Here is a 24,104-nt window from a genome sequence, read left to right as displayed (position 1 = left end):
AAGTGGTATGGACAAAAAAGAAAGGAACATGAATGTGACTGGTTTCCTGAGATTTAATTTTTCTAATCATGCTATGTTGCTTGGTAATTCATTTTATTTAATACGCACAAGTATGTTTTCGCCTTTCCTGACAAACATACCTACTTATTTGAGTTGTGTCACTTTCCTAAGAGACTTTGATTTACTAATAGACTACACAAGAAAATTAGTCCTCCGATCGTCAGAACCTTCGAGTAGGAAAGACCTCTCTGTTCTTCGAAATAACTTCCAAAACCTTTGACATTTAGTTATCAAAATTCGGTCACTTACACTACGCTATAATATGGTGTTCTTCCGGTTTTTCAAAGAATTTTAATAGTGGAAGTCAGATAACTCGTAAGAAGCATCAAAATGTTGATACAATTTGTAGAGACGATAGAGTTTCGAGTGCACGGTGTTTGCGAGGCCTGTCGGATGAGCGAGGTTCGGCGGGAAGGTCAACCGCGTTGAACGCGATCCAGAAACGAAAACGGCCGGGGGTCACGCGATTGAGAACATCTAAACTGTAGTGTACAGGGAGTAAGCGGCACTCGGCAAGTTGCCGGGTCAAGACTGCTACACAGGTTCAGAATCGAAGCGCGGGCGTAATGAAATACCACGCTCTTTACACCTATGAGAGTTTCATTTAGAAAACAGTCGATACATTGTTGCAACGTGATGGGAGAGCGTTTTGAGATTTCACGCGCCGGCATGTGAATTCAATTTTAATTCCAGCGAAATATTATATCTACCTAGTTCTGTAAATTTTCTTAGAGTTTCTTCACACATAGTTGTAGATACAGAAATTTACATGATAAATTTCCTCCACGATACAGGCTTCAGAAATTTATCTCAGCTTGAAGCGTTGAACTATAGGTGCCCTCCTGTTTCTTTTTTAGTTTCATTATTATCGTTTAACTCTGATCCAAAAAGTAAAAACACCTGCTTGAGGCAAAGAATGTCAATATTTCCTGGCTTGCTCCGTGGAGACATTTTCATCTTTAGTAATTTCCAAGAAATAATAGCGACAAAGTAAATACCATCATTACGTGGAAATTTCCCTTCGACACTGTTCAAAGTTTCATAGAAAGAAACAATCTTGAATTACTCAAATCATATTGCATAAAAATCAATAGTCATCCTTAATTACTCGATTAAAAAACTGACTCATTCACGTCGCCTAAAAGTTCATCTTTTATTGTCTTCTAAATCCTCTCCTTCTTTGGTTCCATTATTCAGGCACAGAAAAATTCAGCAGCTACTCCCACGACTAAATGTAACCCTATTCTCTTTACACAGTCCCTTTATCACACGCGTCGGTTTTTACGCTGCATCTGAAAGCGACGCAAAACAGGTGGATACGGTGAAGGAGCGAAGGCGCATCGTTAAACCGTGGGCTCCTGCCTGCGTCGGTTACCTGTGGGCGTTCGATTCGAGACGTCCCATATTAGCCTTGGATTTACGTCAATGCAGGGGCGTTCTACGCCGGTACAAGCAACGTCATTGTCACGAACTTATGCGCGATGCGTTTATTGCGTTCGCTTCGACCTTCGCGAGCCTCGCTGACAACCTTTACCAAGGAACGGGGTGCGAACTTTCTTTCTCTACTTTTCTCCAGTCGCGTGCAGCGATGATACTCCCACGCGCAGATTAGACCTGTCCAGGTAGACACGGGAAATGAATCGATCTATGGCTTGGCGCAAACTTTTTCAACTGAACCGAAAAGGGTGGTCGTTGAATTTTTCTGGGAATGAATATTTATTGGTGAAGGGAACGTAGGCGAAGAAGTCAGTTTTTTTATATTTAATCCCTCTGTGCCCACGCCCACGAGGGAATATCATTTTCGTGGGATATTATTTTTTGTTATTTCGTTCTTGAGCAATGCTACTGGATATGGCTGTGCGTTGTGCAGTAACTATAAAAAGGAGTCCATAAATAGAAAACACTCAGTCGATACTGGAGTATGATATAAAAGTTTCTGGAGTTGCTGTGTATTGGCAGTGGACAAGAAAGTGGTTGAACGTTGTTTTTAGGAGTAGTTAAGGGAAGGGTCGGTTTTCTTGCTACAGATGTTTGGTTTTCTTGGTTACGAGGTATATATATGTATAGGAATTTCGAGATAAGCAAGATTGGGTTGGAAAAGGAAAAGTTATGAATCCTTTGAGAACGTGAGCTGAATTTCTCGACAGTTCTACTGTCCATACTACATTGAATATGTTTTTCAATTTGGAGTATATTGAAGTAAATTTGAAGCTCTTCCTCGGGACACCTTAATGTGGCTAATTTCAAAGCCTACAATAATTTTGAGCAATCGAGCCCAGTATAATTATTTGTAAATTCAAAATTAAAAAATTTGGATATTTGAATATTTAAATATTTGAATATTTGAATATTTGAAAATTTGAAAATTTGAATATTTGAAAATTTGAAAAACTAATGCCGAAGAAATAGTATTATGATCTGAGTAATCTCACATTGATATGCAAAGGATTAACAGAAAATAGAGTAAACTTCCGCTTGCTCCCTGACGCCAAGAGCAAGAGAACAGATTTGCTAGTATACTCCTCCATTGAACTCAGAGTTATTGAAAACGTGTCCCTCGAATATGAAGACCCTCCTCGAGATTCGGTTATCCGAATCTTGTGAGTCAGTAGACGTAGGTGACGAAAATTTGTCCAAGTTTCAGTAATATTCCGTACGCAATTGTATTCTCAATATAGCGAGGAGACTGTAAAAATACTGCATCGATGCGCTATTCGTGGAACAGATAAGCGATAAGTGCATCCACCGTCTACGCGAATATACGAACGCGCGAACGTGACGTCGCGTCGTCGCTTGGCGATTGCCCCTTTATCCGCGTGGAAAATTAATTCTTCTCGCGACAGAACGATCGTAACTCGTTTCTTGGCGATTTGTTTTTTTCCTTCTTCGAGTCTGATCTTCGCATTCAACGTGCCTCCTTGGAATGGATACCCACAGAAGAGCGCGTGTCAAGGTTGAATAAAGGCGTTCAGAATTCTGTTGGAGGCACGCGTGCAAATTCACGTTTCTGAAATGGATCGTTAAAGTCCTGGAGATGGTGTTAGGAGGAAGAGATGATGATTAATAAAAATTTGTCTAAATTGTAGTCCAAAGTAGTAGGAAATTGAAGATATATTAAATCTGGGTAATTCTTGACTTTTTTCTTGGAAAAAAAAGAGCAGAAATCTGTTTGCCAGCTCTGTCTGTCTATTGTTCTAGATATTAATTATCTTTTGTTAAATATGCGATGTGCAGAGTGAGTTTCCATTCAAAACATGCCTCAGTCAAAGGGTTAAAATTGTCGTCGCGGAACTTTTCTCGAGTTCATGCGCTTGCGAGCGTGCGCGCTCGTAATTGCGTCGATTAGTCGGCAGGCAGAGAGTGAATGAGAAAAAAGCCGCGACGACACACGTAAAAGCTGAAACGCGGCTAGACGAACGCGAGCCCGCGTGTTCTTTAATTAAATGACAGTTGTCGTATAAACTCGTGAAAGTGAACCATTATTTATAGTAAGATGAATAAGAGAGGTGAATGCGCTACGATAAATTTTGCATTGGATACTTCACAATAATGAAACAGGTTGAAGCACATAAATTCATTGAGATAAATATCAGAAAACCTTTTTTATTGGTTTGGAATCTTAGGTATCGTTTTTAAGTACTTAGAAGTAATTAAAAATTGGGGACCCTAACTCAATTTTGACGAGGTAATGACCAGATCAGAAGACGAGGGCTTTTTATATTTTCCTACAATTTTTTTTCTCTTATACAATTTGGATATAACATCAGCTACAGAATTTTCTACAAACAATGATGTGGAAGGGAAACTCAATTTGGGTTTTATAAGGTCATAAATCTTGCAGCTATGCTGCAGTGTTGTTATTCTTGCTATGTATTTTTTTATTCTTGTTGGGCCAAGTTGCCTCGAAGTGCTAAACTTCTTACTTACCGTGCCATCATTCGCGTTACTTGATAGCAAGCGTTTAATATAATACATTCGCCATCGAACGCTGATAACTCGCCTCAGCGCAGATTACGATAGTCTGTGACAGCTTATCGAGTCTCGTTCGCGATTTTCAGCAGAAATTAATCATCTTTTTATCGCACCGAACCTTGTATCTCGTTCTGGCGGTAACTTCTGTTTCATTAATATCTACCTCCTGCTTTCATTGACACCTTATCTACTATAAAAATCGTTCAATCTAATTTTAAAAGTCCAAAGGTTCGTCTCATCTTTTCGTTTCACGAAACTGTAGTTTCTCTTACGATTACGAATATTTTTAATACTACGAGCATGGTAAAGCGAGTCCTCCATGCTTCAGCCATGTATTATAACGTAACTAAATTTTAATTTTTTCTACAAGGAGATTCGAATAAGTAGTAAGAGGAGACTCGATTGCGTACAATTTAGTAAGTGAATTTTAATTCGATTCTTTTAAAGCAAAGGAAAGCAATTAATAATTAAAAAATATATTAATACAATTCTTGTATAAAGGTGATTTAAGAAAACAAAGGATTTACCTAGAAAAGAAAGTAGCATAATATTACGAATTTACTACTTAAGTATTGCTACAAAATCAACGCAGAAATTCTCACAAAATTGTTGTGTATGCCTTGCTCTATATACTCTTGAATATTCTATGGTCATTTCAGATGTTATTCAATATCTGAGTGACCTTTACATCTAACAATACGTACTATCTCTGCGGTTGGTATTGCGTCAACCTGTGACGAGGCTCCAGATAAAGGGAAAAGCGCGAAATCTGGAGGCACCAGAAGTGTAGCAATAGATCCACCGAATAACGATACGCACTCGCTATTCTGTTCGCGTTCGCGCACACGAGCATCCACACGACAAAGGAGCCCTCGTACGTGTACATATATTACAGCAGATTATATGGTCGCGACGGTAGTGGTCGTTTCGCTCATTCATAATCATGGCGACGCTGGTGCCTCGCTACGAACAATGAGAAGCATGAGCGGCCCATACTCGTAGACCACAACGCGGGGAAAGCTGTGGGAATCGCGATTTCCGTTGGGAAGTCGAGTGCGCGGTGAACCAGATTCTTCTTTCGAGTCCTCTTCTCCCTCGTCCTCTTGTTCCCTCGTTTCTCCTCCTCCACACCATTTAGCCGCCAAATTTGGACGTTGCATGCAAAACGGATAGCGCGATAAGAGCTAGTAAATCGTGCATTTAATTAGCTAATTCGTGCAGTTCAACTTTGTAGCTCTGTATAAATTAAATAGTATCTTAATTGACAAATAGCGTCAGTTCTGTGCTTGAGAAGATAGCTTAGCAATTTTTTCATGATAGTTTTCTGTCAGTTTTCAGAAAGAAATGACCTGAAATTTGATTCTTTTATTATTCTGAGCCTTTTCAATCTCTGACTCCTATTTTCAAGTCTGAATTAGCCTCCTCTGGTGGCGTTGATATCATTTTGTCGTTATTTGTCCGTGTTGGTCGTTATTCAAGCTCATCATGACACGTGTCGGGACGCACAGATCTCGAGGAATAAGTTTGGCTGGATTGGCGCGTCAGAGGTTCTCAACCGTTCTCACTTGTTCGATTTCTACACGACGGAGAGCCACCGTCCTCGGAGCTGGTAACGCGAGAAGGATTCGAGGTTATTTGTTCGCGTTCATTCTTATCCAACGCAACCTCGGTAGTGACTCACTTGCTGAATGCTGAACGCCGAGACTGACGGGATCAGTCGCAGTGGTACTCGATCCACGCACGCTCTGTGCCCGATATATGGAGTGCTTTGAAGAATGTCAGTACTTTGGAGTTGAGAAAGTAACTTTTCTGGAGAAAGAATGTGTAATATATTATCGTATTAAGAAATAGATTGGGGCGAAGCTTATTTTCGCGGAACTCAATTCTACTTTTTTGCTTTGTCGACATTGTTGCAAGGGAAATAACGCTAGAAATGCTCAAGGAGAATTTCTTTTCTAGATTTTCTTTCTCTTCTCTAAGTTGACCTTGTGTCTAGGAGATTCATCGAAAGAACGTTTTGAGTTAGTTATTGGAATATCTCGTACAACTGAATGAAAGTAGCTTTTTTGAACTGTCCACTAAGAAAACTCCCATTCACTTTCAGTAAATAAGTTTCAATTTCAAGTTACTTGAACAGCAAAATTTAATTGACTTGACCGTAGGACAAGGGATCGAGACATTTCACTTAATCGAATCATTTAGTGAATCACTCCACTGTGTACATTGTCAGCCAAAAGCTTGAAGTCGCTAGACAATTTTTACTTCAATTAAGTAATAGAAAAATGCTTCTCTAAAGAAGCTAAGTCTTTCAAAAATCGCAGTGCTCAGTGGAAAGAATTTGTTTAAAGATAAAAGTCTTGAAAGCGATTTCAAACTTCATGGACAGTAGTGTATCGCCTATTTTGCTCGTCTACAAAGTGTCAAACCAGAATCATTCACATTTAATACGAAATATTGAATTCTCTTCCACGAATGGTTGATCCTCTCTACTCTGGCCATTACACGCGCGAGAGCGATTGATCGGTGGACTTTTAATGCTAATGCAATCAACACAGAACGAAAAGAAGGTTTGATTCCCGAGCATGCAGGGCTCCTCTCTCTTTCGCCATAACCAATCAAGAGCTCAACATTCGTTACAGCGTTGTCATTACAGCGGCCCGACAACTCTTATTACAATCTATTAGTCAAACGCCCACTGACAATTTAGACCGTCGTATCGACCGTCTCCGACGTTCATCTCCTCTCGTCTCTACGCGAAATTGATCCGCGAATATCGACTTTTTATTATGGAATCTCTTTTTTTCTTCCTCTCTAGTCCTCGAGATGAGCAGTAGCCACAAAGCTCGCTTGGGATTTGACCTTTCGCACTCGAGATAGTTTCAAGGATATCTTGTGTTCGACTACCTCGTACAGGTAAACGCCAGCGTCTCGAGATGATGGTCACTCGAACGAATCTGGACTTGATTCTTAGCTTGTTGGATTTTATTCCAATGCAAATCTATTTATTGATAGCAGGAATTGCTGTATAGGGATAGTTTGATAGAGTTTCGATTATGTGTTATGCTTTGAATGGAGGAACCTGGATTTTCTCTCCGTTTACGAGATAGTAGGCTACAGTTTGATATTATTACTTTAAAAATATAGTGGCTTGGAAAAAACAAATTGGAAGTTAGAGTATTTTAAATTTTAAATTCTTGAAATTTTGAATTTTTGAATTTAAAAAATTTTGAATTTTTGAATATTTGAAATTTTGAATTTTTGAATATTTGAAATTTTGAATTTTTGAATTTTTGAATATTTGAAATTTAAATTCGCTTTGTATTTAAAATGAAAATGGAAATGTCAGGTTTACAAATTCAATGAAATTCCAACGATTACAAGCCACGTAAGTACTATGTATTCACATTCATCCAATATCACCAAGGTAACCAAACTGACCGAACCATCAGTAAGTACAGCTTTCATCTGAAACTGGTCCCTCAAAGGGCTAAATCCAGACGCCCAAGTAACCCAGTACCCTTCGAACGAGGCACGGGGACGTGATTGTCGATCGCCTACTAAAAGCAGAATTTCTGTCTGCGTTGAACTCCCCTGAAACCGTGTGACATTGATCCTCCAGTTTTCAATTCCTCTGAGCGAGAACGATCGATTCCGTTCCCCAGTGGAGTTGGAAACGAGTCTCGTGCCCTCCTCGTGCATCGCCGCGACGGGCAACAATGAAGAAGAAACAGTAGAGCCAGGGGAACGGGTGGAGGGGAGAAGGAGGCCAGTCTGGGTTCTGTTCCACCTACGAGCTGGTCGTCGTCTGGTCGTGACCGAGGCACCTCCGCCAAATAGGTCTGCTCACCTTGGACGACAAGTTGACAGGACACCGGCAGAGATGCCAGAAGGATACTGGACCACAGGAGGGAGTAGAGCTTGACGCGTCTTTCTATGTGCATGATTTGCATCACGTGTCACGCACCAGGTTCCCCGATTGGCTGGATCGTGCAGAGGTTCTCATGGGTAAAGTAGTTGAGATATGGAGCTCGATCCATGGTAATTCGTCTGATGTATCGTGTAGCTAGGAGCTGGCTGGATTTAGGTTTCTCAGCAGAACGCGAGTTCAGAAGTGTTCTGTATTGATTAGTACTGGAGGATTTCGATTAACAAGCTTCGGAGGAGACTCAAATTTGAAGTACACTCTGAGGTATACTAAGAACACCATATACGTACCTTCTTTTGCATCTTAACTAGGGAGTAGATTATTCCAGAATTCCGAAATAGAGATTTTATACAAACAGTACAGTAATTAGAAAACATTTCACTGAAATCTGGCTTTATGTCGTTACCTGAGAATGTCAAAATTATCCACTGCTAATCTTGAAGCTGTTCAGGAAGCTACGGACGCGTTAATCTGAGGAAGGGTAGCCATTTGACCCGCTAACCGGGTCATTTCTTAGCCAGAAGCGCGTCTTGTATGCACAGTTAACAGGCAGGAGAGGCGACTTAACACGTTTCGCTGGGACAGGGATCTTAATTCGCAACAATATCCGCGCGGCAGCTCGAGGTGTTGTTATCTTCGTGAAATGCAGATTGCCTTGTGTTCAATTCGCAGAAGCTCAAGGCTGTATCGGTCGCCGCGGTGCCTGCGCGACTTCGCATTTCGATCTGTACGCAACGCTGTCATAACGGTACGGGGGAGGAGGAGGAGGATCATTTTGTGGACTCTCGTTGAAAACGTGTAAATGGACTTGCAGGAAGAGTCAGTCGGCCTTGTCGAATTTTATTACTTACCGGTCAAAGTGTCTTGTTTGGAGGATTTTTACGTTCGAAGGGAACGTTTCTATAGTATTGAATGTATATATGCACCCATGGTAGTGAAAGGATTAATTTTTTTGATGCAGTAAATACCTATAAGCTTCCTACAATATTCGTAGAAATAAAAATATGAAATATAGAATAAAAGTACAGAGTGTTTCATAAAACAATAGACACGTTTTAGTAGTGGATAGGTGATAACAAAAAATTCATGAGAACGAAGAATATTCTTCTTGACCTTATTCCAAAGTTAGCCATTTCTGTGCTCCAGTAGCACGAAACTGTTTAACTTCATAGAAAGCACTCCAAAGGGTCACCCCTATCTTGAACATAGAAGAAGGAACCAAACAATTGTCAATGAAGTCAGAGATATGAAGGAGTTCTGGAGTTTGTTTGTCACTTTGCCATTAGAATTAAATATGAGACTACCACAAGTCAAACGGAGTTTTGCCGATACAAACTTTTTCTATTCCATTTATGTCCTCTACTTACTCTTGAAATGGCTCCCATGAAGCACCCCTATATATTTATAGAACTTACACACCGCAATAACCTACAGAAGCAGAGAAACTGAAATTCTATACAGTTTCTATTGCATAATTTGTTACAATAACTCCAGAGTGACTCACACCAGCAAGCGTTCAACGAGATTTCTGCATACGACACGCTCCAAATCTTTGACTTTCGCCACTCAAAGGGCTAAACTGATTTCGCTATAAAGTTTCCGACTTCAGCTCGTTCCCCAGACGATCCTCTAACTTGCGTGTAACGAGGGGGCGAAAGAGCGAAGTATCGCGTTCTCGAACAAAGTGGCGAGAATGCACCAGGCAGAGGAGCATCGATTCGCGCAGCAATATATGTAACGGTCCTTCTCGGAATTCCGAAGGGTTGGAATTCGCTGTGTCCTGACCACCCAAGGCGAGGAGGACCGCGCTGGAGTGCGCGGCGTGCGCACGCCTCGAACGAGTTGCGCGTTTAAATCGTTGCGTGCCTCTCCAGCCACGATTATGTTTACAAGCAACTTCGCCAGTGCATTTATAAGAAGGTTTATCGTCGCGTCCGTCATAAAGGAGAACGGGGGAGGAAGGGGGAGTCGACCGGGAAGATTATATCGAGGATACAATGTAGCGATTCGACGCGGAGCCACCTATAATTTGCCCCGTAAAATCGTGCGCTTCCTATTAGCAGTGCCCTTATCTGAACACACGTTCTTGGACCAGTATAATGGCGCACTTTTTGGTGTTTTATCGCTTGAAATGCTCTTTAAGGAGTTTATACATATGTAGGATGACAGTTTTGTATTTTTGGATTTTTTTTTTTTTAATATAAGTAGATTTAGTTATTTCAATTTTTATGAGACATTAAGAATCGGTGCATAGTCTGGGTTTGAAAATTTTGGAGATGTTTAGAAGTTTGGAGGAGGGTTGAGTTTGGTATTATACTTGTATTAGAATAATGTTCCTACCTTCTATAAGAGACACTTCTAGTGTACCTTTTAGTCTACTTTCTAAAATATCTATGGATATAGAAGCATTCTCTGTACATATAACATTTCCCTTTCTCCAAATTTCTCTCCCATATTAACACCCATACAAGACGAATCCAAGAGCGTTTAAACACCCACGAAGCTTCCAATACGTTATTCATAATAGGTGTAATTTCGCGCGTCTAGCTGCTAAAAGATTTAGAACCGTCTGCAGGGTCCCAGCATACATGGACGTATCCCAGGCTCGTTCTCTGGGGCCTCACTGTTCGAAGGACGTTTATGTGATCCCCAAAAGTCGCCAGGACTCCTCTCCCTTCTTTTGCCGTGGTTTTCGGCCCCTATCGTTTCCCCGTGGCCAAGCCGTGCCAACAAAAGCCCCGAAATGCACCCACCACCGTTCCAGGAATCGTCCGTCTCTGCCAGCCGTGGTCGTTTCAAGATCCTACTAAACGCTCGCTCGCTTCTGCCCGTGTCTGGGCCAGGTCGTGCGTGCGTCGCGCGCGGAGGATGCGTATGTGGGTGAGACGAGGCCAGTCGCGCACGAATTCGTGCGTTTTCGAGCGGAGATCGCCTGGACCCCGACCTTCGCCGGGCCTGGTTTGGCCTGACCGCCCAACCAGCGTATAATAAACACGGGAGTACGTCTTCCGACAAGACTGAAAGCGTTCTGACCAAGGACGATCGGTCGATGGGGTCTCGTATCAGTGAATAATGGAAGAACAGTGGTTTGGTAGATGGTTTGGAAGAAGGACTCGATGAAGTATCGATTCTGATAACTGAAACAGCTCTAGGGAGCTGTGTCTGATAACAGCTATGAGCGGCAGAAATTAGGGGAATATCGATTGTGGCTACTAATATGAGTCTGACCTCGGTTCTATAGGATGATACAGGAGTGTATGTCGCTGAGGTTTTGGGTATTAATATTTATTTGTAACCTATGTGGCAATATTTTAGTTGGAGCTAGGAGTGATTGTAAATATGAGTCTGAAGAGATTTGTGTCAATGGGTCAAAGTTGTAGACTCGTAGTATTTGTGTTGAATATGTACAGTGCTTACTCGCTAATAAGTTCATCGGTATTTTCTACTACTTCTTCGAATTATTCTTTCACTTTTGTCCAGTCTCAGTTTCAACGAGTTACCAATGCATTCACTGCTTTAAAAAAAGTGTAATTTAATTTTATGATCTCGTTGGTAGCAAAAAGTGGTGCAGCTTCAGTATTATTAGCGACAATATAAAACAATAATTGTGTCAGAAATGAAAGGGTACAGAGAGTATGGAAAATTGTCGTGTCTGTCAGCGCAATAAGAAGGCTCCAAAACTGTCCTGTCTCTCAGCTCCAGCCGTAAAGTGAAAGCGAAAAAAAAACTGATTACCCAATAGACACGCTTTGAAGAACTAGAAGGCACTCGAGACCTATTTATACAAGCTCGAGATCATAGCTCGAGCGTCTCACAGTCCTAAAACCCAGCGCTCGAAAGATCGAATTACCCGCTGTCAAATCTGTTGGTTTCCATTGTCGAGAGAAAACAAACTGCAAGCATATCGCGATAGGCTTTTCTTCGACACGCAATAAACGTCGGGAAGTTATGGAAACCCGACACGACGCGACACGACGCGACACGACGCGACACGACGCGCCCCAAGGCTCGACAGAGGAACAAACGATCCGTGACGCGTAACCCTCTTGAACGAGGACCGTTCCTGGGCCACACGGGTTCGCTCGTTGCTTCTTTCGTGGCACGATCTCGCTTCGAGGCTCTGCTTCTCGAGCCTCCGCTTCAAAATGCTCCAGACGTTGTCCCCTTTGCGGTTGCACTCTCCGACGAGACGCAGGGTGTTACATTCCGGACGTATGACGCATGCTACGGACGCTCGCGCTACGATTCCTTTTCCCTAAGTCCCTCGAGGCCTGTTCGCGCTATCGAGAGTTCAATAAGGAATGCGCGACTACTGCAGACCTGCCACTGCTTTTACAGGCATACGCGCTGTGCGTGGAGATACATAGGGTGTGGCGATAAAGATCATAGTGTCTTTCACTAATATTTTTGGGGTAATATTCAATGAATTATAGGATAAGGAGATGTGGGGCTTAGAGCAGAAACAATCCTTGCCAAATTTGAACTTTTTTGTCGTAGGAATATATTCTAAGGGTCAGAAGCGAGATTTACGATGTAGGGAATTTTATGTCACCAGAAATTTAATATGTAAATATAATATCACTCACTTAGAAAATAAATACTTTTAAGTTATTGGTATAAAAGAGAACAGTCTTTGCATGGAATACAGTTCCATCCTCGTTATTCGAAAAATTATGATTTTTTAGTTATGCCATTGTCGCAGTAAATGAGCAGAATTGTAATTTATTGAACAAGAATTCAAGATGCTAGAATATTATCTTTCCCTCCTAAGAAATACAAAAATTAACCAAGGTTGTTTTCATTATTCACAATTTCTCGGCTTTGGGAATTCGTTAAAAGACTTGAAAAGCCTTCTTTTCTTCCAAAATCTCAGCTGCTTCAGTATAGCTTCCTGGTATGCAGCATCAACCCCAGTTGCCAGAATACAGTTCCATGATGCAGCATCTTAATTACAAAAGAATTTCTCTCACGCGCGAAGACGTCGCGGAGAACGTGGTCAGGAAAAATTTCTGAAATAATCCCCGCACGACGCGCGGCGGTGATCCAAAGGTGGACGTCGCGTTAACGGGCCATAGCGGTGTCGTTGACGCGGCCACGGACCGAAGCGAGCAGCGTTTTTAATGCGAGCGTAACTCGGAAACAGATTACGCCCGTGAAAGTGCGCGGCGATTACGATCGGAGTTCCTTTCTTCTCGGCGTTACACGTTTCCTCGAACGAGCGGCGTCCGTCTCCTCGAAGAAAGATCGCATCGTGCGTATTCCTGCTCGCTCGCTCGCTCATGGACACGTATCTCTCGCTTTTGGAGCCGCGTAATGAGCGACATTTTAGTCACTGGTCACGTTTCAGGTAGATGGCCCGTGCGCCAGTGAATACGCTGTCCCCTCCTCCCGGAAAACTTACTTCTCGCTCGCTTATTGTTTCAAATATACGAGCTCTCGGAGGATTCCGTTGGTCCCCGACGTGTCGCCATCGAGATCCTTGCGGCGATAGCCTGCTCGTGTGTAACTCCGTTAATGGATCGGCGGTTCTTCCGCTGGAAACTTCGTGTACAGAGGCTCGAGTCGGCAGGGACATGATTTTGGATATTTTCAGGTTAAGGCTGAGCGGTCGGAGAGAATGAATTTTTGAGAATTTTGTGGTGGAAGTAGAGCAGGGACATTTGGGCCATTTGGTTTGCATTAGATCACGAGTAGAGTAGGTTTCAGTGTCTAAGTATATGGTATATCAAAGAAGAGTTGTTAAATTGATTTTTTAGAGTTTATTATGTCTGCCAGTTGTTGGTTCATTAATGTTATCGGTATTTTATAAAGAAGATAGTCATTATGTGGTGAAGTCACTTGTTGATTCATTAATGTTATCGGTACTTTATAAAGAAGATAGTCGTAACATCCCAAAGTCACACTTTCAATTAGTTTTTGAGTAGCTGAGTATGTAGTTTTGAGAGCTGCTTGGAGGAAGATACGACGCTGGCGTTAGATAGTACAAACGGCCAATCAGTACAATCGAGGTTAGATATCTCCCGTCGATTTCCATTCCCCGAGGAAAAGTTGAATCAGTGAGCTCGAAAAAGCGATGTCGAAGTCGAGCTCACGCTGCGTGAGCTCTTTGTCGTGTTTAGCAACGGCGAGCTCGTGGCAGAATCGAAGAAAGGAAGGAAGAGTATCGCCATTGTGAGGCTTACTGTCGGAATAATAATGCAATTGTCGTACTGAATGCTGAATGCATTCTTCCCTGTCCATCAAATATAAACTGCAAACTGTGCGTTGCAGCGCTGTGTGTCGTGGCGATTAAGGGTTTCTAGTATTATCTACCAAAGTGTTTATAATATTACCTGTATGTAATATACAAAATTTAGTGACGTATTAGAAATGGATAAAGAATATTTTAGCAACTCAAATTCTCAGTAGAGTGTTTCAGTATTTGGTTATAATTTGAGAAGATAAAAAGATTGAATAATTCAGATTTTCAGGTACTTAGATTTTAATTTTTCAGTAAACTCTGACTCTATGCTCCAAATAACTGTAACATTCCCACCATATGTTCATACAGAATCGTCTAACTCGCAATCTGTTACTCATAGTTATTCAACGCGAATTCTACGCAACCCATTAGCAACCGCAAACGTAAATTCACTGTCCACCATCTTGTTTGTATATTACTAGCGTAATATATTCCAGCGTATTGACGTAACAGAGAATATGTTCGTTACGACAATGGGCTATTTATTCCCATTTAGACGGTGCCTCCCGATCGCGGTCGGTCTACATGGAAATAATCGGTCACAGTGCCCGGGGCAGCTCTCGCAGCTCACGTCCGCGTCGAACATTTATCAACGATGTTAATAATTTCGCATGCGTGTCGAGAGATAGACGAATACCAGGCGGGCTACAAACCTACTGACTGAATAATAAATACGCACCTCCATTTCGCTTATTGGTACACACAGTTTCGCGCGCCTTCGAATAATTCACGCCTGCCCTGGGCTGGATCCCGCGCGTTCCGCTTCCGGTTCTCTGGGTTAATCGACAGCACACAGCATGGACAAATTATCGATCTTTGGACGCGCGACAGTGCACGAGTAACCTCGTGCTGCGGCGTGTTATGATTAATTGAATGAAAACGAGAAGGGGAGCCGATGAAGTCATCGGATTGTGTTACGTCTGGGTGGGACTTCTCGCGACCCTTCCCGATAAAAATATTTCTATTTCTTTCGGTTCGCTGTGACACTTTTCCACCTATGCGAAACTTTCCAGGAACAAGTGGTGGAGCCTTGAGCTAAAACTAGAGGGGCTGACAATTATAAGTGGAATTGTATTGTATGTCTATACCAGTCGGTGAGAAACTGGGCAGAGATGTAGGTAATTCGTTTAATTATAGGTGAGTCATCGATCTACGTTGAGATCCTAGCTTTCTGTTCTTCTTCAAATTTTCCGACCAGTTAATCTGATGAGTTTGATGATCCTTAATGAGTACTTATTAGATTAGAAGTTTATATTCAACGCTGGTGTATTTGAAAGAGTGATATTGTTACTTTACAAGAGTAACTAGTTATTACACGGCATAAAATTTGAAATATCGGTCGTAAGTATTATCGACAACAACACGAGTAAAATCGTTAGTCACGACTACCTTTCCCTTCACAATGGACTTCGACAAAACGGATATTGCCCAACGCGCGTGCCGTCTACACACAGATACGCGCATCGTCTTTAAACTCCCACTAGTTTCTGTATGACACGCTCGAGAAACTTTCTCCGTTCGACACAATTCGGTTATAATACCGGCAAACATCTTCAAGCAAATATTATTCCAGCCATAATTCATATTTCTATAATAACAGAAAAATAATTTTTGCTGGGAATTTTCAAAGGGTTAGTGGAAGAAAAATTATTAAATTATTAAATTTATAGGTAAAGTCGTTATATTACAATTAATTAGAGTAGATGAATTCTACTTGTTATACACCGTTAGTCACATATTTGGAATGATTTCATTCCACTGCAATGATACCACTGCACGAGCTGATCTCAGAAACCTGTACTACACTCTATAAACTTGTTAGTAAGTTCTGAACTCTGTACTCGTCTGCTTCGTTTCAATAACATTCAAAGTAATTCCAACCATATATACAGCAGTGCACCCTTAAATTCCAATAGAGTTGTTACATTTAAATTCCAATGACCCAGCCTCCACTACTCATCTCGAGGGTCAGCGTAACCCAAACCCATTGAAACCAAATTCAAACTCTAGCTTTTTCCTGGAACAAAACCTCGACCTGCTCCACGAGAGTTCCAATACTCCCACTGTTAGAATTGAAGCTTGCACCACTGTAGATAAGTTTCGTCATATTTGCCCGTAGGACGTTCATATAAAAAAAGTAATCGCATCAATTGTGTACAGTGAAGCTTTTAAACGAGCGCGCGACGCGTCGATTCGGCGCCAGAGGATGGCACGCAGCGCGCTCGCGCGCGTGGCGCGCGGTGTGCGTGGCAGAGAGCGGGGTGAACCGTGTAAAAGCGGCGCACGATCCTCTTTCTAGGGCCAGATGCGACTCGTCGTAGGTGTCGTGTCGGATGGGTCTACCAATTGGTACAGAGTTCCTCGCGGTGCGTGTGCGCGTAAAAAGCATCGGCGACGGGGCAGGGAGAGGGGGGAGCGCGATCTGTGCGCGCGCGCGGTCACATTCGCGTAGATGCAGCACGCGTGCGTGGCCACCGCACAGAGTGCAGCAGCGCCGGTGCATTTCACGCGATGCACACGGTCCACGCGCACGCACGGCCCTCCGACTGTTCTGCGTTTCGTGCTCCCCCCATCGCCCCTTCCTCTTTCACTTTCCGACTGTCCCCCTCGCGGTGGACGAACCTTTTCAGCCGACTGGCGGCTCGTGGCTGGCTATTCGGCATATATCCGCACATTTTCCTCCTTTCGTTAAGCGTTTTGACCTTCTTGTTGGCCGATGGAGAGAACCGAGGAGAGTGTCTGGGTTACTGAAACAAGAACTCATTGACGGCTAGCCTACTTTAGGCTGAGGTGGCTGGTCAGTGAAGATACCTAGATCAACGAGGGCGCTCCGGGAGTCTGACCGTAATTTTACACTTTAGGACCTCTCACTTCTGAACCGTTGGAAATACTACTATCGTAACTGTTATATCTAACTATTATACCTAGAATTCGAGTATCAGGACAGTTCTTCCATTTCCCCTAGTGTGTTATACTGGGAAAAGAATCCACGACATATATTGTCTTTTATTTTATTTTTATACAAGCAAGCTGTGGACTTCCACTTTTATAAACGTTGAAGAGTAGACTTCATTTCTTCTTGCAATTATGACTGCAGATGTATAGATATATAGGAAGTTCTTACTGGCGCATATGTAGCACATGTATAAATAATATACAGAAATCTAGATCAGGTCGCTACATCATATACTTGGGTCACTTCTAATAAACATGTATAACTTGTAGGTATCCTTTTCTTGTATAATCAGCCAGTATCACTCAGAAGGCAGGGTTTAGAAATAAAAATGCGGTTTGACGTTAGACACACGCAGCTCCCCATCCTGGCCACGTCTCGGCAGTCGCGAGCCACCGAAGTGTCTCGTCTCGAAGAGGCCCCTAACTCTCTCTTTCTCTGTCGGCCGTTATCCCCTGAACGGTGCGTGTCTTGTTTCTTCCTCTCTTTTTCCGTCGGAAGGCGCGCGCTTGCGCCTATGCACGAACCAGTGCCACCCGTCCGTCGAGCGCCGCGCTGTTGCCACCTCTTCGCCTCTCTTCCTCACCTTCTGTACCTCGCGCGCGACGGAGCTCCAGCTGAGCGTGCCCCAGGGGTTCTCAGCTGCGTTCTCTGCTCTCGAAGGGGCTCTCCGCTGAGAACCACGTCTCGGGCCGGTTTCCCCTTCGCCGTTTTGGGCACGATTTCGCTGTCTAGTAAAGATCCCGTTTCGACTTTAGCAATTTTAATTTGGCCCTCGAACGACTCCCTCCGTTAGATAGCGAAAGTTACAGCGGAGAAACGTTACTCGGACGAGTCGGTTATGAAATTAACGTCGAGACCTTTTTTTAATCGCGTTTTCGTCACGAGTCGAGATTCGTGCTCAGAGATGCAGATTAGATCGATTTTTATCGACAGGGAGTCCCCTACCGCGCCAATAGCGTCAAGGCTTTTTCGAGGCAAAAAGCAGCCTCGGTTGTGTTGCGACAATGTCGGAGAGAAAGATTTGCTGGGGGCCCGAGGCCCGTTGAAAACCGTAATGAACGATTTCACAATGTTTTCTTTATTGCATTGTATGTACGTACGATTTACATGATCCAGTAACAGGTTGCGTAACCATTGCCGTTTGTTACATTGTGAGAAGCGCGTAAAAAAGATTGCAGAACTTCCAGGCTGTTCGCGATTACGTTTCCTTGCGAGGAGAAAAAAGCAGTGCGTCAATTATTATTGTGTTTTCGTTTCCTTCGCTGTTGGGGCGGGAAAAATGGTTATTAAACGATTAGGGGCGATACGTGTTATGCAAAGATGTGCTGATTTGTAGAGTATCAGTAATGATGATGAAATTAAGTTTATCGGTAGAGTCACCGATGAAACGTGGTTAAGCTACCGTAGAAAGCTACACTCATAACCATATGGTGTCTGTGGTAATGTTTTATACTCGGCAAGGGTTGCACCACGATACGTATCGTCCACATGGTAGCGAGCGACGCTTCGACCCCATAGCATCCTGTCTATGGAAAAGGTAGTGAACGAGGGGATGGTCGGAAGGAGAGAGAGGCGACGTGGCTTCGATGCAGGACTGGAAGCCCGACAGGGACGCTCAATTCTTTAGCTTAACTCGTGCCTCTAATTGATTGTGCTTATTTTCTTATATTATCAAAAGTGGACAGCATTCAGAACATAAATTTCAACTATGTTATACATCGACATTGACACTTGAGTTATCAAAGCAATCAGAACGACTGATATGGAATTGTTCATAGAAACGATTCAAGTTTATGATATCTAATTTTCTAGAAACTTTCCATGACTTCTCTCTTTTGGAGATAACTAATAACTATACAATATGCTTAGATATAGTGAGTAGTAGAAATGGCCATTATATTGTCTACTTGGTGTCACAAAATTCTACCTGAGATATTCCCTCAATTTTCGAAATACGATTTTCCTGCATGTCTATTTCTATTATTGTCTATTTCTATTATCGAAGCGGTTGGCATTAGAAAAGTGCCCACAGACGGCAGGTATCTTGTATTTTGTAGTAGGTAGAGCTTTACGAAATCTTGTTGTGCGGTGCACCTTTGAGCAGTAAAGGATCGAGTACAGCTGCCAAGTGTCCTCAACATGGCCAGGTAGTGGGTATTTATTGATTCAATGGTAGCAGTATGCCTATAGTTAGGCACTGTGATGTAACTCTAGAACCAAGCACAGAGGGCTGGCTTCCTAGAAGAGCCGATAGGGACGAAATAGGGTTGGAGGTGGCCAGGGATGATCGCGCCAACAAGCCAGTTGAGAGAAAACGATGTAATCTGATGTTTGCAAATGTCTACTAATTTACTTTCAACTGGACTAACTGATCACGTACAATAATATTTAACACTGAATTGTACTATTTATGGTTCTTATTTTAAACTACATATTTATTAATTAATTAGATGATGCTAACTTGAAATTATTTAGAGCGAAAGAATTTCATTTTATATACCTACTTCTGATAGGGCTAAAGTGATCTACCATAAATCTGAATTGTACTCGAAAGCATGTCTCGTCGTATACATTCGTCATTGATCCCTGAATCTATATTACGAAAACACTATAATAGAGTTCAGAACTCCAAATATTGTTGTATCACTTAAATGAAGTTAAATCTACAAATAATCTGTGTCTTTATCTTCCATTCTTCGTATTAATTCTCCCAGATAAACGTTATTAATCCATTAACTCTCATAAATGTTGGCTGGTTTCGCAGTGAAAAGAAAGTTTATTGCTCGAATCTCAATCGTTGGCACGCCTCGACATTATACAGACATTCGTACGCAGACAATAAGCAACTTTTCTGAACCGGGCAGCCCAGCCAGCGTAATAAGCCATTGTTCGCGAGCCGATACACAGGTGGTAAATAATCAATTAACGCTTATCTATAATTGGACCACCCGTTGCAAACCTGTTCCCGCGAGTCCCAAACACTCGCTTATTTCCTATCCTCAGTTACAATGAAAAAGTGTCAGAGCAATCATCAGATTACCGCCTACGATCGGCAAATTCAAGATTAACTTCAACAACGATCCACGATCCTCGGTGCAATTAAGACACGAATCTCGCACGCAACTACAAATTATCGCAAATTGTCTCACTGATAACAGCGAGCTTAGATTTCTGTTTAGGAGTGTGCCTCCCGCCTCCTACAGTTGATTTACGTGCTAATTAGCAACAGCGAGATTATTTATTAGCCGAAGGCTGTACAATGTCCTCGCTCGCCTTAGCCCGACATGGTTATTAACAGTTGGGAGGATAATTAACCGGAACGTGTCCCTTGGCGCGTTTGTGGGAATAGAGACAGAGGCTGCGGAGCCGCGGCGACGTTCCTGAGACCATTCGCGGTCATAATATTTTGGCGAGAGCTATTTTCAGTGCGCAAGCGCACGCGTCATTCGCGAACAATTAGCGGTGCGCTATTTACCGATGGTGAGGACGAGAGGGTTTAGCTTTCAAGGTAGCGCGTTCCGATTGATTGCACAGATTTCATCGTAATCTTACATATCCCGTCAGTTTTGCAACAAATGCCCTCCTAGAAACCATAAATCTTCATTATTACAATTGTGTGATTGCGCTGTAAAAAGTGTTCATTACACATCACTCTCACTTTTTTTTCAATCGTTTCAAAGTCTCATTTGTGTAGGTATTGTGTATCGTTTGAAAGTAGGGGCCATGTGCCTGCATATTTAGACTGTTTTTCAAACACAGTGGGCGGGGCTTCGAGACGAGTGGTGGGGATAGCCAGACGGTGGGTGGGGCCTCAACGACCTCTTGATATTGTTCCCGCTGTAGATTCTTCTGATAACCAGTGGGGGGTATTTCGGTTCAATAGAATTTCTTTTGTTCCACGGGAAAACACTCGAGTGGCCATCGCCACTCGAATTTTCTGAATGGTATGGTCAGCTACGCTGTCTCTGGAAACTTGGAGCAAATTCACGAGTAATTTCGTTCGCATACAATTTCTCCTCGGTTACTTTTTTTGCCAGTTGACTAGTAACGACGGTAAGTGGTTAGGTGTAATTATAAGGTGCTCAACGGGATTATAACATTGACGAAGAGGAGGAAGAGGGTTCAGAAGCCAGGAAAAGAGCCAGGGGACGGTGCATTGGAGCAGGTCGCTCGATACTGACCACCTTACGCCTACGAAGTACACAAAGACTCTATCTTCTTGCTCGTTGTAACCTGTGTATCTTATATTTTATATGTCGTCTTATTTCCCCATTTACCTTTATATTTTCTCCTGTTCTTTTTACCCCGTGACATTGAAAGAAGCCAAGATTAGATCTCCTCGTTCGATAAAGTTTGAGAAGTTCTATTTATTAAGGTGTCAATAAATAGAAATGTTCTCAAGTATCTTCTCCAAGGATAAAAATGCGAGAGTCATTTCCCAGGATTTCCAACAGATCCGTCACATCGCGATGACTCAATGGGAATCGAGGATTGAATGAATCAGCAGAATATAATGGAAAGCAAATCGTCGTCGTGAATATTTACAAGAATAAACGCAGATAGATCTAACGACTTACTGTAACGCTGAGTACACGTGTACTTGAGCTATTCTCCGATTTCAGTTTCACTCTACATTCTCCTCTTATTATTTTAGTAATGAATCGCCACTCCATTTTAAGTTATATTCTACTTTATGAGATGCTCAATATTTTCTAAAACTTTTTCATTGTACCTGTTTAGAGTTTCAGTGATAGTACCTATCATATATGTATAGTATATACATAGTACACATAGTCACAATGAAATAGCTAGCTCTATCGTGAATTCAATTTAGTCTCCTCGCTCTCCAGTCCCTCTGGGAGTTAATCTACACCCACTGCAGCCGAATCTGGGTTTCATCCTCAGTGTTTAGCGTCGTTGCGAAGCTCTCGCGTTGACGCAAGGACCTCCAGGCTCCTAATAGACGGGGAGGCCACGTAGTTGCATTGGAGAGGGCTGGTGGTCGGTTGGGGAGCGATCGAGAACCACTGGCGAGCAGCAGGCAGCTGAGCGGACAAAGAGCGAACGGTTATTGCAGGACGACAGTGTAGACTCGAGCAGCGGCACGTCGGTGGGCCTCTCTTCTCTCTTCCTCTCCTTCCCACTCTCTCTACTCCTCTCTCTCTCTCTCTCTCTCTTCCTCTCTATCCCTCTCTCTCTCCCTCTGTTTCTCTGTCTTTCTCCTTGCTTCTCCCTCTCCTTCCCTCGTCGTGCTGCTTGCATCTAAACCTATAAACTACCTGCACCTACACTTCCTGCCACTCGACAATGAAACCTTTTTCCAATCGCGTCTAGAGCGGTCTCGGCGAGCTCCGTTTTCTAACTTCCCCAAAACTTTTTTAATTTATCTTGTCTGCGGGTCTCCGCTTGGGGTGGAACTGGATCATTCTCTTCGTTCGCTGACGAAATGTCGATGGAGATGATATGCACGCGTTGCTTTGCGGTTGAAGGCTCTGTTTGAGGATATTTGGAAGAGGATTTTTTGGGTGAAATTTTCGTACTGAAGTCTTTTTATATATGTACTTGTGTATTATGTAATTTGAAAAGAAGTTTATTGGAAATGTGAACATGAGAGGGTATGGAAGAAGTTATTTTTTTTTATGAAATTGATTACAGAAAAGAGAATAATGAATTGTAAATACTGTTGATGGGCAGAGCATGATAAAATAATTTTGTTAGAGTAACTGTGGCCTGATTTATAGAATGAGTAACTATTTTCACGTAGTATGCTGTTATTGATTTAGTTAGTATATCTTGTTATCGACAAATTTCTATTACGTACGGTCATAGTATTTATTAATACTGCATTAGAGTACTATCACGGCCTTCGCTGACGATGACTTGTTTTGCTTTTCGTTTCCTCGACTCACGTGGATATTATCATTCAGAAATTATTATGAAATGAGACACGATCGACTACTTTGCGTACACGTATCATAGGTCATTGAATTTGTGTCGACAGATACTTCCAATTGCAAGGAAGAAAAATTTCCACTTGAAGCTAAGCCTTTCATTACAAACACTTCAGAGTCGAGATACAAATTTTGGTTCCACACTCAATCAGCGATTTCGCAATGAAATTTCACGAGAACACGAATGTTTCCATTCAACGAAGCCAAGGTAAAATAACACATGAAATCCTTCACTGGACGTGACATCCTTGATTCATTCATTTCATATCTGTTCTCAATGATACGATCAAAACGCATTCTAGTAATATGAATTCGTAGTTTCTAAAATTCTAAATATAGAATAGTAGGTCTGTGTTCTTTAGGATCAACAATTACCTACTTGAGAAACACACATTTTGCAAGTCACTAGACGCCGTCAATTAATTCCATTTATAATCAGCCACGCAAAATCGACGCAAAAAACTGTAATTACAAATTTAATTAATCATCACCGATGTATCTGTAACTTCTTGAACCTAGTCAGAAAAATCCCCCAAAATATCCTGAAAAAATTCTTCTTCAAAAAAGCCTCTAAAGAGCAAAGTTAAATTCCCAAATTTTCTGCTACGAAGAAATATAGATCGATCGAAGAACAGTTCTTAGAAGGCGTAAATTCAGTTTGTCGTAATTCTGTATAGACCTTTATCGTCTTCCCCACAGAGGTGGGACAGGATTGGTCAGTCGGTTACTCGTTAGTGAATCACAGGTGCAGTAATTGCCGTCGTCGTCGAGACGATCGTCGCCGCCTCGGAACGACGCAATCGACGGGCAGACGGTAACCTTGTATCGGTACCGACTGCAGAATAGAGGAATCGGAGAATGAGAGGAGAGAGGGACAGCTGCCGATCGGGTAGAAAGTAACCGAGTAACCTACGAATTGCGTAACGCGAGTCCTCGGTATTAATATGCTGAAGCAGTGGATTATCTTAGACGAGACGACTGGGACGTCGCGATGCTGCG

General features: G+C 42.4%; 1 protein-coding gene across 1 annotated transcript in view; it reads left to right on the top strand.

Annotated features, from left to right (window-relative positions):
• Nucleotides 1-24,104, top strand: part of Mam (neurogenic protein mastermind) — a 197,537-nt gene that overhangs the window by 1,758 nt on the left and 171,675 nt on the right. The window lies entirely within an intron of this gene.

This window comes from Calliopsis andreniformis, chromosome 3 (assembly GCF_051401765.1).
Source record: "Calliopsis andreniformis isolate RMS-2024a chromosome 3, iyCalAndr_principal, whole genome shotgun sequence".
Taxonomy (NCBI): Eukaryota; Metazoa; Arthropoda; class Insecta; order Hymenoptera; family Andrenidae; genus Calliopsis; species Calliopsis andreniformis.
Note: the sequence above shows the minus strand (reverse complement) of the source record. Positions and strands in the feature narration are given on the sequence as shown.